The sequence below is a fragment of the Stenella coeruleoalba genome (genome assembly GCF_951394435.1).
Source record: "Stenella coeruleoalba genome assembly, chromosome: 11".
NCBI classification, from domain to species: domain Eukaryota; kingdom Metazoa; phylum Chordata; class Mammalia; order Artiodactyla; family Delphinidae; genus Stenella; species Stenella coeruleoalba.
The window spans coordinates 48,067,895-48,081,561 of NC_137157.1; the positions used below are offsets into that span (position 1 = coordinate 48,067,895).

At 37.4% G+C, this 13,667-nt stretch overlaps 1 protein-coding gene across 2 annotated transcripts in view; it reads right to left on the reverse strand.

Annotated features, from left to right (window-relative positions):
- RAP1B (RAP1B, member of RAS oncogene family) overlaps nt 1-13,667 on the reverse strand; it is a 46,891-nt gene that overhangs the window by 25,169 nt on the left and 8,055 nt on the right. The window lies entirely within an intron of this gene.

Here is a 13,667-nt window from a genome sequence, read left to right on the forward strand (position 1 = left end):
AGGCCACGGCGATGAGAGGCCTGTGCACCGCAGTGAAAGAGTGGCCCCCACTCACTGCAGCTAGGGAGAGCCTGCACACAGCAACGAAGACCCAAAGCAGCCAGGAATTTAAAAAAAAAAAAAAAAAGCTCTACAGCACAAATAGTATTAAAACCAACAACTTTTGGGTTCCAGAGACACCTACTCTCAACCCCATAATCTGACTTATTTATTATTATTTTTAATCTGACTTATTCTTTAAATCAGTCTCAATAAATGTAAAAAATAGGTTATAATAAGAAACAATACTTAAAAAGTGATCAGCGACATTTCATAGTTCCTTTCCATTAAAATTCTCCAAATAGCTACAGTCAAATTAAAATTCTTCCAAAACATTGGTAACTAGCAATTTTCCTATCCTCAAGTTGTTCAGCTACGACCTCCCCCCTTTCATCCCCCCCAGTTTGAAATTCTGTGATCTTAAATTATAAATAAAGGGCTAAGTAAAAACACTTAACTACTGGTTCCTGAAGTCAAGTGACACTACTCCCACTAAGCACTTTCTGGGGAGATGATACTTGATTTCTCCTTTCCGCCTCCAACTCCCGAAGTAGTATTTTAGCAGCTAAAGAGGATTACTGTGCTCTCTTCTCACTCCTAAATAAAATTAACTAATTCAAACATTAAAAGAAACTGGACTAATCTTTTGGACACAATGACAGTGTTCAAAACTTCTGAGCAGATTAAAAAATTATTTTTTGGAGGAAAAATTAAGAGGTCCAAACATTACCTCACACCCTCTTTTAAAAATGTTTCCAATCTTACTAACTTAAATTCTGCCAAGAAAGGTCTTCTCTGTGAACTAGATTTCTAAATCTAGTCGAGCATAGAATTTGTAGACTGTCAAACTGTTTTACAGCATTTTCTCTATTCTGACCATATTTATAACACCTCACAGAGGAATAAAATTCTTCCTTTACCCTTTTCATGGACTAATGTTGCCAGTAAATGAAGCTTATTCTAACATATACTATGACATGCAATTTAAAGTCATGTTTCCAGTTTTATTATTGGACTTTTCACTGTAGTTACCTTTCGAAGTTCAGTACTTGATCACATCTCTGAGAGAATATATTAACTACAGCATAAAAATTTATCACTAATCTAACAACTGCAGAAAAACCATATAAAGAAATCTTAATAGATTTCTCAGTCAACAATACATGAGCAACGTAGTTAAGTGACAAAAAAAACAGAGATCCCAAAAATGTTTCAAAATCAGGCAAGAAGAAATAATGGGGGCTCAAGATCACCATATTAGTTTCTATCAGATCCCTCCAAACAGGCTGGATTTGGAGGGATCTGACAGATTCCTCTCCCCTGCTCCCCAGGTCCTTGGACATGTCCTAAAAATTAACCTGTCAGTTTTTTTCCTCTGTCAGATCTAGCTGTAAATTCTATAGGCATACATAACTCAAAATCTGCTGTGTCTTCTGAACTGAATTTAGGTAACCCAAGTATGGACATTAACTGTATTATTTGCTATATATCTTAGAATCTGATACACACACACACATACTCACTCACTCACACGGAGGCCTTAGTTAACTGTATTTTAAATTGAAAAAACAAACAAACAAATGGTAAAATAGGAAAATATAACAACAGTTAAGAGCACAGGGCTTCCCTGGTGGCGCAGTGGTTAAGAGTCCGCCTGCCAACGCAGGGGACACGGGTTCGAGCCCTGGTCTGGGAAGATCCCACATGCTGCGGAGCAACTAAGCCCGTGTGCCACAACTACTGAGCCATCATGCCACAACTACTGAAGCCCGTACGTCTAGAGCCCATGCTCCGCAACGAGAAGCCACCACAATGAGAAGCCTGCGCAGTGCAACGAAGAGTAGCCCCCGCTCGCTGCAACTAGAGAAAGCCAGCACGCAGCAACAAAGATCCAACACAGCCAAAAATAAATAAATTAATTAAAAAAAAAAAGCATAGACTTTAGATCTGATTTCCTGGATTAGAATGCCAGTTCTAACACATATTAGCTAAGTGACCTTGGTCATGATATTTTAACCTCTCTGTGCCTCATTTCCTCATCTGAAAATGGGAAAAAACAGTACTTCTTAAAATTAAAAAAAATTTCAAATAAAATAAATTATTCCATGCAAAATGCTTAACACAAAATAAGCAGTCAGTAAATGGTACTTGAAAATTTTTTTATCCTATCTAGCTGTCTACAGTGCTTAAAACTTGAAGCACCTATAAGACTTCAAAAGCATACTATAGTATACTACAGAAAATTGTATACCCTAAGGAGTTGTCATTTGTCTCTCTTCTCCACCCCATTACCAAGTCTGATCCATTCTACCCTGATGTTTCTGAAATCAATTCCATTCTCTCCACTCCATTACCTCATAAGAACTCTCATTTCTCATGTGGAAAAAGGGGGGATACAGGATGCAAATATGAAGGGAAAACGTTAATTTACTATACACTTGAATGTCCATGAACAGATTAGAGATGTTAGTTTTAACTGTGAAGACAAAGAGGTAGGGCATTCCAGAAATCTGAGAAAAAACAAATATGACAGCTATATTTCGGTGGCTTTTACATCCCAGAAGATGCTTTGTAAGTATGGAACTTTAAAATGTTTATAGTGTTTGTACTGTGTTAGCTCGCAATCAAGTCAATTTTACAGAACAAAATGCTATGGGTGCAGAGAAGAGAACTGTCTGACTGTAAGGATATATCAGGCAAGGTTTCACTAAGTGGATATTTAAGCCAGACCAGTGGATATTTTAAGGGAATAGGGAGGTTCACTGAGAGATAAGGGCATTCCAGGAAAAAGGACTAGCATGAGAGAATTCATTACATCATGAGTGCATGGGGAAGGGGGTTAGGTACAAGAGGAAGGGGAGCCTTGACCTGCATTCTATAAGAAACAGAAACAAAGTTTGCAAGTTGGGAAATGATATGAACATATCTGTGTTTTAGAAAGAATACAGAAGCAGAGTATTAGTTTCCTGAACTCTGGGAATTCAGTAGGAGTTTAATGCAGGTAAGAGATGGTGACCTAAGTCAGTGTAGTGGCAGAAGGAATAAAGAGAAAGGATATTTGAGAAATTTCTAAGTCAGACTCAAGAGAACATGAGGACAGACAACACTGGGTGAGGAAAGGAAGATGAGATGCAGCATGATCAAAAAGATGGATAGTGACACCATTAAAACAGATAGGGAGCCTAAGAGGAACACACTTGGTTTAGGAGGTATCTTTTATCTTTTGGAATAGGTCTCAAAGACAATGGAGGAAAAACTGACAACAGTATGGACATGGCAGTAGCATCTTTTATTCTCAAAGCGATTAGAAAGAAGATGCTCAATGCCTGTGTTCAAAAGGCTTCAGGTACAGAACGGACACTGATTTGTTTAGGAAGATTATAAATGTACCATGTGTAATTTGTTTCACTCAATATTTCTGGTGTATTAATTTGAAATATACAATTTATTTAGATGATTACAAATCTCAATTTAAGGTTTTATAATTTTAGTTGTAAGCCTTTATCTTTGATGGAGTCTTTTGCCAGTTTATGAGAAAAAGGAATATGAACAGAAAAAATTAGCACTGTACAAAACCAAAAATCTTTCTAGGCTTAATGAGCTTCTCAGTGTAAAATACTCAGTGACTAGCTTGTATTGTATGTACAATAAACCATAACATATAAAAATCACTTGCCTAGACTGTGTCTTTGGACTTGGTCCTTCGTCCTTTTCCTCTTTATCTTAAGCCTTCTGTAAACAGGGCAGAAGTAAGCACCTTACATCCTATTTCTGATTTCTCTAGGAATAAATAGATACTACGGCTATGGTGACACCATTGCTAGTGTTTACTCAACATTCTTTTAAGGTCTAGTCTAAAAATAAAATGTATCTATTAAAAATCAACAAAAACTACTACAAGCAAAGAAATGCAGATTTCCTCCTTCTCTTGTGAAAAGGACACCATTCTTTTTTGACTTTAATCTAAATGTTCCCATTTTCTTGTCTTCTCAAGTCTTTTCATCACCCAAATCTGACCTTTACATTTCTATACAGGAATATAATGTTGGATACACTTGCTTTAAAGGCTCAACAATGTCCATGATATAAGCTGGCAAGTCTCACAAGGTGGCAAAAAGAACCATAAAAAGCTAAAATAACAAAAGGACTCTATTCACATTCTTAAAACAAGAAAAATAATGAAAGGATAACAACCAAGCACACCATCCCAGAAGAGCCTATTTTAGCCAATAGATTAATCAAATTAAGGACATCTTTTTGGTATAAGTAACAATATTTTTAATGGCTCCTTTCCATCAATACTACCAGGCACAGTGCATGTCTCAGAATAGTTTATGTCCCACAATGGCTCAACTGCTGACCAAATTTGTAAGGATTTTTAGTAGCCACTTTAAGTTATATACCTGCTATTAGAGAGATCTCAGCCATGGTGTTCTCTGATTTACATAACATGAACACATACAAAAGCTAACTGCAGCACAGGAATGACTAGGCACACACTACCCTAGATGTTTCCTTACAAACACTGTCTCTGTTAATCTGTGATCAAAGCTTAAACCGCTTTAAGAGAAAAATTTCAAGCTGCCTAGGACTTTGCTATATCTAATAAAGTACATTTAAATAAAGCATTAATCATCCGACAGATGATACAATTTTAAGAAATTTAGTAGCACCACCTTCTGATAAGGACACCATGATGTCATACACAAATATATTCCTAAATAATTAATCAAATGCACTTCTGTATTTTCATTTGAATATTAAAGAACATCTATCCAAAATAAATAATATTCAGAAACTTAAGAAATAAAAGCCCAAGTGTCCCAACACCCCTCTCCCACTAAGCCAACTGTCTAGTTACCAGGCATTTATTAAACTGTGCTAACACAGTGATAAGCAAAAAAGATAGCCACATCAAAGTGAAATCAGGGTGACCAATAGTCCTGATTTTAGCACTCAGTCTTATGTCCCAAGAAATCCTCAGTCTTGAGAAAAACAAGGTGGCTGGTCGTCTTTTGTGGAATACATATTGATAGGAATTTGCTTCCTCTCATGTTTCATAATTTTAAAGATGTGGAACTGTGAAGGCTTAGAAAACATCTTGCAGGGACTTCCCTGGTGGCGCAGGAGTTAAGATTCCACGCTCCCAGTGCGAGGGGACCCAGGGTTCGATCCCTGGCCACGGAACTAGATCCCACATGCATGCCGCAACTAAGAGCTCGCATGCCACACCTAAGGAACCCGCCTGCCACAACTAAGGAGCCTGCCTGCCACAACTAAGACCCAGCACAACCAAATAAATAAATAAAAACATCTTCCCGGCAATCAATAAAAAAAAAAAATCTTGCAAATGTACAACAAGCTTATTTTTTTTTCACAATGTGATCATACTCTTCTCTGAAATAAAACATGGACACTAAAAACCAAACTGTGTACATCACTTAGTATAAGAGCAAAGTTTGAGTGTGTATGGTAACAAACAATATTTGTATGGCCTTTACAATTTACAATGTATTTTGACACGACTTTTCTCATTTGGATAAAAATTCAAGGAATCTGTCATGAAGGAACACTGTCCCTTAATTAGAAAAGTATAGCTTTCATAGAATTAGTATCTGAATATGCATTAAGTGCAAGTGATCACAAGGGTTACAAAGATGAACGAAACATACTTGCTCTCAAGAAGCTTACAATTTTGTAAGAAAGGTGAGACAAAAATCATGGAAAATATCATGAGAAAAACAAAAATACTATGGAAATTCAGAAAAAGGTCGGCAGCAAAATGTAGGAATATGATTAGACTACAGTAGAAAGCACGGTCTGAGTGGACCTCAAGGTACAAAGGGACAGGAAAAAAAAATAGCAAGAGAGTCTACAGTTAAGATAATGAAGATCTCTGAGTATTAGTCAAGAGATTTGACTCATTTTGTAATCAACAGTACTGGATATTTTGAAGAAAAACATACCAATATTGAGAAAAACTAAAGCTACTTTTTTTTAAAAAATTAATTTTATTTATTTATTTTTGCTGTGTTGGGTCTTCGTTTCTGTGCGAGGGCTTTCTCCAGTTGTGGCAAGTGGGGGCCACTCTTCATTGCGGTGCGCGGGCCTCTCACTATCGTGGCCTCTCTTGTTGCGGAGCACAGGCTCCAGACGCGCAGGCTCAGTAGTTGTGGCTCACGGGCCTAGTTGCTCCGCGGCATGTGGGATCCTCCCAGACCAGGGCTCAAACCCATGTCCCCTGCATTAGCAGGCAGATTCTCAACCACTGCGCCACCAGGGAAGCCCTAAAGCTACTTTTTAAATAAAAGGAGTTCTAACAGAAATCTGGACAATACATCTAGAAAAGTTAAGCATTTTATTAAATATGATTAATATGTGGCCTACTTTTAAAATGCATGGATTGATTTGCAAGAAAAACCTGTAACAAAATGAAAACCAAAATTAAGAGGTCAGAAACAATATGCTGCATAGAGGAAAGAAGTTGCAAGGGACTGGCAGAAGATAGTTAAGACAACTGGTAATTTCAGTTTTATCCCACAACGCCGTACGAACACTAAGTACCTACTATGTTCAGGCAGTACAGATACTAGATCCACACATCTTAAGCCTCCCCCTTTTAATAACAGGATGTTCACTTTGATACCACAGCATCTGATATTTAAAGCATACTGAGATGAGATTACTTTTAGTTAACACCACGACCACAGAACATGGTACTTAGGGTATTTGCCTAAGATCTCACTTGTACTGACAAATGAGGCAGATGTATGGGCCAGGCCATATTTTTCCTCAAAAAGCCCCTTTGGATATGCCTAAAGCATAAAAAATACTCAGTTAAGGCTTAAATAGTTCATGGCCAGAGATCTATGTATAATGTTAATTGTTGCATAACCAACACTTAACACAGTGCCTGGAATACACAAGGCAATTATTTGTTGAATGAATCAAAACCAGTTTCTTGCCCTAGAGCAGGGGTTGGCTAATTCCAGCCCACAGGCTAAACTTCACCATGTCTGTTTTTCGTAAATAATGTTTTGTTGCAACACAGCCATACAACTGCGTACTGTCTATGGTTACTCCTACTAACACAGCAGAGTTGAGTGGTTGTGACAGAGAATACGTGGTCCACAAAGCCTAAGATATTTATTAACCGGCCCTTTACAGAAAGTTTGCTGATATGCCCTGGAAGAGATAAGGATAGATCTTGTCCATTAATTCACTGGTGGCAAATGGGTTTTAGCTCAAACAGCAACTCAAAATATTAATGGCTACCTGGAGTGCAGTGTTAATAATGATTCTGGACTCAAAGGGAAAGAGTTCTCAATTATCAATGTCTACTATGGTTTAGGGAAAGGAGAAACAGGACTGTAACTAAAAAACATTTGAAAATTTCTGCTGTAGAATATTTCACATAGCTAACATGTTGTCTGATAGTTTTACAAAGATGAATTAGTTAGCTGCAAAATAATACGCAAAAACCTCTACAACAACAACAAAAACCTTGAAAGGAATCACTGAGGATGGTCCACCTGAATGCTTAAGACTGTCTATCAAAAACAATTTTGGTTCTGGCATAGTTGATGTTGCTCTATTTTATAACATTCAACAGGCACCTTATACACTTAGTCAACAGATTCAGCTGTCAAGGCCATTTGTGAGGATGATAAAAAACAGTGTTATTAGGGGAACCTAATGTAGGACCCCAACATATCCCAAAACTCCATCAAGCTTTACAGATAAAACTGAAAAGGGCATCTTGGGTAAAGCACTAAATTTTTACATTTGGAGCTAAATCTGATCTATTAAATCTGCTCACTTTGATTTTGGAAGTAGTTAACATAATAAACAGCTTAAGATTAAAGCATTCATGCCACTAGGGCTCTGCAAAGTTTCCTTTCAGATTTGTTTCAGAAAAATCCTTTGTGTCTTGGTCCTATGTTAAGTACTTGCACCCTAGCTACCAAGAGAGGCTGAAAAACCTACCATTTTCATTTTCTATAAAGCAAGGTTATACATCAAGACTCATTTAGGTCTGTATCTATTCAGACACTGATGAGTCTCTCTAAAGATAAATGTAAACACACACATCTGTATGTCCATATAATAAGACATTTTTCATCAGATATTATGTTTCTATTAGATGTAGCCTGGCCCATATGGGCCACACCCTGGCATGATAGGAAGTTAAGGAGCCAGGCATAGGGTATTTGAGGAGGTGGCAAAACAAAATCACTGATGGGAATGGTGGGAGGCGATGTCTCAAGGTCAGATCAAATTTAAATCTGAAGACCCAGAAGCCTGGGAGAAATTAAAGTGACATTAGAGCAGTGGTTTCTGTGATTATTGTAGGGAGTGGGAGTGTGTATGTGTGTGTGTAAGTTTTAAAAAGCACCTCTGGAAGATTCTTAACACCTCCCTTCCTCCTTAAGACCCTAAGACCTATATCCTAGCAAAGAAAGATCAGGGTCTATCAGAGCTCATATTATTAGTCTTCTTTGATTCCAAGTAAGTGTCCCCTAATTTAGCACAGAAAAGGAAGGTCTCTGTGTTCCTCAGGTCTCCAGAAATCAGTATTTTAAATAATCCTCAGTCATTTAAATAATCCACTCTTAACATCTTAGCTTCCACATGTCACAGAAAAAAAGGACAACACCACTGCAAAGGGTTAAGAAGGTTAACCAGATGTTTTACTCTGTTCCTAGTGAAGCCACATTTTCTCCAAGTCTCCTGAATTTGTGATTCCAGAATGTAACACTTACACCGAAGGTGTTCAATAATGTTTGCTGAATAGGTTGCAGAATGAGATGATTACATCAACCACAGAGATATCCCCAGTAGTTAGGGAAAATATGTGCTTTCATGCATTTTAAGAAATCAAAGTGAGGCTCTTTACTACCAGCAGACAGACCAGAATTCAAGTTAAGGGTAAGGACTCCAGAACAAACCACACCCACTTTTATGACTGGAAGAATGCCACAAATATTTCTTTTAACATAGATACTCAGATTTTATAATACACCACCCTCCACAAGGATGGGGGAACATTTTTTAAACAATTTTACAGTCTATTTCAACACAAGGTTGAATTCAGAAATAAACAGAATTAGTCTTTCATGAGAGAAGGAAAAAATGACTACAATTTTTTTATTTCATTTTACTGTTACCTTCCTAAGATTAAGACAAAGCTTAATATGACTGCCCCCAAATGCATTTGAAGCCATAATAAGAATGCCATAATTTCAGATTGTGGGTTTATAATCTGCATTACATTCTAAATGAAATTTCAAGACCAGGACATTCCTAATGGAAAATCCCCTAGTAAATGTGCCACAAGTTCAGAGGAGAAAAATTAACCAACTAACAAAAAACAGTGGAAGCACAGGTACTTCTCATAGTTTTCTCTAATAATTTTAACATCTTAATCTAATCAGCAGTTTATGCTAGTTAATGCCCACACTGGCTTGTGCAGCTAGCTGTCTTATAAAGTTGTTTTAGACTAATGTAACAGTTCTTCCTTTTATACTCTAGCCTCTTCAGTTTATTCAAAGAGGCATTTAGTACCCAGTATAATAAAGACCACTTAGAAAAATAAAAGGCACGCCACACTTTGTAAGCCATAAATAATGCTTACATTTGGCTTTTCCATACATTATTCCACTTACTCGCATAATTATTAGGTCAGTAAGCACTTTTATTTTTTATAAAGTAGTTTTGAAACATGCCTATCTTGGCAATTCTATAAGATACAAGTCAATATACAAAAATAGCACACACATGTCTTCATTCTTGGACATTAATATACACCAAATGAATGGATAAAGACAATGAGGACTGAATCTGGGTGTTAATTAGGTTGCAAGAATAAGGAGAGCAGTGGGGAAAACACAGAAAGCTAGCAGGCACTTCTTATAATCAATCCTGAGTTTCAAAGTAGCATCTTCAGATATTTACTTCTTTCCTTGTCAATACCAAGTGATTCCATCAAGGATGTTAAAACAGATTACATTAGTCCTACAGTATTCCTATTCTAACCTTCTCTTGTGCTCTTACCTCACAATTATATGTATTATGTAATTCTTACAAATCTATCAATTGGGACACAAACTGCAGTGTTTAAGACTTTAAAAACTGATAAAGAAGAAATCGCATCTAAAATATGAGCTCTCAAGCATTACACTTTTTTTTAACATTTACTATTTTCCAGGCACCTATATACACTGATGAATCTCCACTACTTCCAAACATTTAACCGGACTCTAAGGAATTAGGTGGTTCTCCCATACCTGTAAAGACTCATCACCCTCAGTAGTGCCTTCCACCCTGAGTCTGTGTCAAAAATTCCTTGGCAGAAACTGTTTCTAAGCTAATTGCCTCAAACTAACATTTTCAGACCTTGATGTCCTCCCCAAAGACACAAAGTAATAAAGAGTAAAGCCTTTCCAACTATTTCAGACCCACTTCTCACAGAAATTCTGAAATCAGAAAATCTCTGAAATCTGCAAGTTTAATTTAGCGGCAAAACCTGACCCAACATAAATTTTTTTCACAGCAAAACTTCACCCAAGCACTGATGTGCGGCTATTTAGTTTTTATTTATCCCATTAAGTGTAACTATTCATATTTCACTTTAGAAATATTAAGTGCTTGATTACTCTTACTAATATGCAAAATAAATCTTTCCAAAAAGTTCTGAATTCCAAAATACCTGGCACCAAGGGTTATATAGGTAAGGTATTACAGACCTATAATCCATTTCACAAACATGTACTAGAGCAAAATACTCTCTTAAACATTCTCTGCACTTTTCAATTTCTAAATTGTTGTCTACCCTGATTCACTGTTAGTCTAAAACTTACGTACCCTTTTAATATCATGTACAGATCCCACCTCATTTTTTTAAATTAATTAATTTATTTATTTATTTTGGGCTGTGTTGGGTCTTCGTTTCTGTGCGAGGGCTTTCTCTAGTTGTGGCAAGCGGGGGCCACTCTTCATCACGGTGCGCGGGCCTCTCACTATTGGGGCCTCTCTTGCTGTGGAGCACAGGTTCCAGACGCGCAGGCTCAGTAGTTGTGGCTCACAGGCCCAGTTGCTCCGCGGCATATGGGATCCTCCCAGACCAGGGCTCGAACCCGTGTCCCCTGCATTAGCAGGCACACTCTCAACCACTGCGCCACCAGGGAAGCCCCCACCTCATTTTTAATGTCTTCTTGGACTACGAAAGCCTAAAGGTTTTCACTTCTTCCTTTGATTCTATAAGCACTCATCTATATCACTCATTTGGGTATTATTATTATTTTGAACTATTTACATTTCATGATGATTAAACTTTCATGTCTTTGCTAAGAACCTTTTGTGCATAACTACTCAATTTAATCATAACATACAGCAACTGAGATCAACCAGCTCCAATTATAGGCAGTCAGATGAACGACTCCTCAAAAGACAGATGCCCTAAGTAATGAGGGATTATAGTTGGAAATAAATGTAACACTTAAAAAAATTAGTGTAAGAAGTAGCCTATGATGGGAATTAATAAGGACAAACCACTGAACTCTTCATGTATTCTTTCAATTAAAATAAAACAAATTTGAGCACTTACTATGTGTGCCAATTACCATTTGAGACTGTGTTGGAAAAGTGACATGGTGTTTCTTCTCTCTTGAAACATTTTCGAGGGGAAGAGAGGATAGATGAATAAATAAATATAATTATTTGGTAAGAACTGTGAAGGTAATAAAGAGGGGATAGTCCTTTATATAAGGTGATCAGGAAAAACTTCTCTGCAGATGAGACATCTGAACTGAGATGTAAGGTTCAGACTAAGGCAGAACTGCGGACAGCTGAAGAAAGAGCATGACAGACAGAAAGCAGTTGTAAGCACCAAAAACTCAAAAGGTGGTAAAGGGCTGGTGGGGTCGAGATCAGAAAGAAGTCCAGTATGGCTGGAGCTTAGTGAGCAATGGAAAGAAGATAAAGTTGTGAAGTAAGCAAGAAATGGACCTGGTTTTTATTTTAAACCACTGGGGTAGGAAATTGGGACTGGAGGGTATTACATGATCTGGTTTACATTTTTAAAGGATGACTTTGTCTTCTGGGTGAAGACTGAGGAATGACAACAAGTTAGAAAGTTCCTGCAGGAGTCCAGGCAAAGATGACTGCGGCTTTAACAAGGGTGATATCACAGCAACACAGGATTTTAGAGCTCAAAAATACCTTAACTGTTAATCAAACTTTGTCTACATAAAGATAAGTTCTAAGAGAGGAGTTAACTTGTTCTAGGCTTCATGGCCTGTGCCAGAGGGAACTGAAGCCTAGATCACACAGGTCAAAGTTACCACTACTAAACCATGCTACTTAAACAGGGTAGAATCAAACTAGTCAAAACTAGCACATCAGGACTTCCCTAGCGGTCCAGTGGTTAAGAATTTGCCTCTAATGCAGGGGGTGCAGATTCGATCCCTGGTGGGGGAGCTAAGATCCCACATGCCTCGGGGCCAAAAAACCAAAACATAAAACAGAAGCAATATTGTAACAAATTCAATAAAGACTTTAAAAGTGGTCCACATCAAAAAATAAATACAGCATATTCTAAAACAAACAAACAAAAAAGCAAAACTAGCACATCATTTCTCAGTTTAGCCCTCATGCTCAATGGAATCAGTTAAAACTTATGAGAAAAAGTGAAATAAGTAAGTGTCCAATCCGAGCACCTGAAGGTTCAGAGAAAAGTGCATAAGGGCCTGTTGGGAGTAAAAAGAGCAAAAGTACTCTCAACTCACACTGCATAATTATGAAACTTCTACTCTAATACCATAATCTCTAACTGACAGAAAATATCAATTTATCCTCTACATAGGACCCACTGGTGGACAAGACGTATCAATCACTAAAGCACCGTAAGTGCTTTTCAAAGTGGAGTTTATCATTTTTGCTCAACCAGAACTCTAAAGTGAATAGCAGTAACAGCAGCCCTGCTCATTAGAAAGAGAACCTCTTAATCACCGTCTTCACTCTTTTCTGTTCTACTTCCTGCCCTTCCACCTCTTCACTATTATCACCATCATCACTTTCATGGAAACAATAGAAAACTTTTATAAATGCTCTTCCGTCCTTAAAAGCTTGCAAATCCTGTATTCTCTTTGTTCAACGAAGATCAAGTAAGGTGACAAGGCTCTTGGAGGAAAAAAAAACTTAAGTATAAAAAACCTAAAATACAGGGAATTTCAAACATTTTTCAGCTAGCAACTTAAACTATATAAGCAATAGTGAGTGGCAACTTTGTGACTAATTTGGATGTCCAGGACATAAAATATGATCTCAGTATGTTCCCTAATTCAGAACAGCTGACCAGTTAATTATTTAATATAGGGAGAACTAAAGCTTCCTATTAAATGAACGCCCCCTACTGTGGGATTAGCTCATGGGGGCAGGAATTCTATAGGGCTTATTCCCTGAAGCTATCCTGAAGCTAGTTTTTTACACTTATTTCTTCCCTAAACCACTCCGAATCTTTCTCTTTCTCTGATGCCAACCCTGTTCTTACAAACAGTGGTGTTCAGACTCAATACTCTCTTTATTCACACCCATTTTATTATTCCTAGGGAAATAACTGGCACTAAATT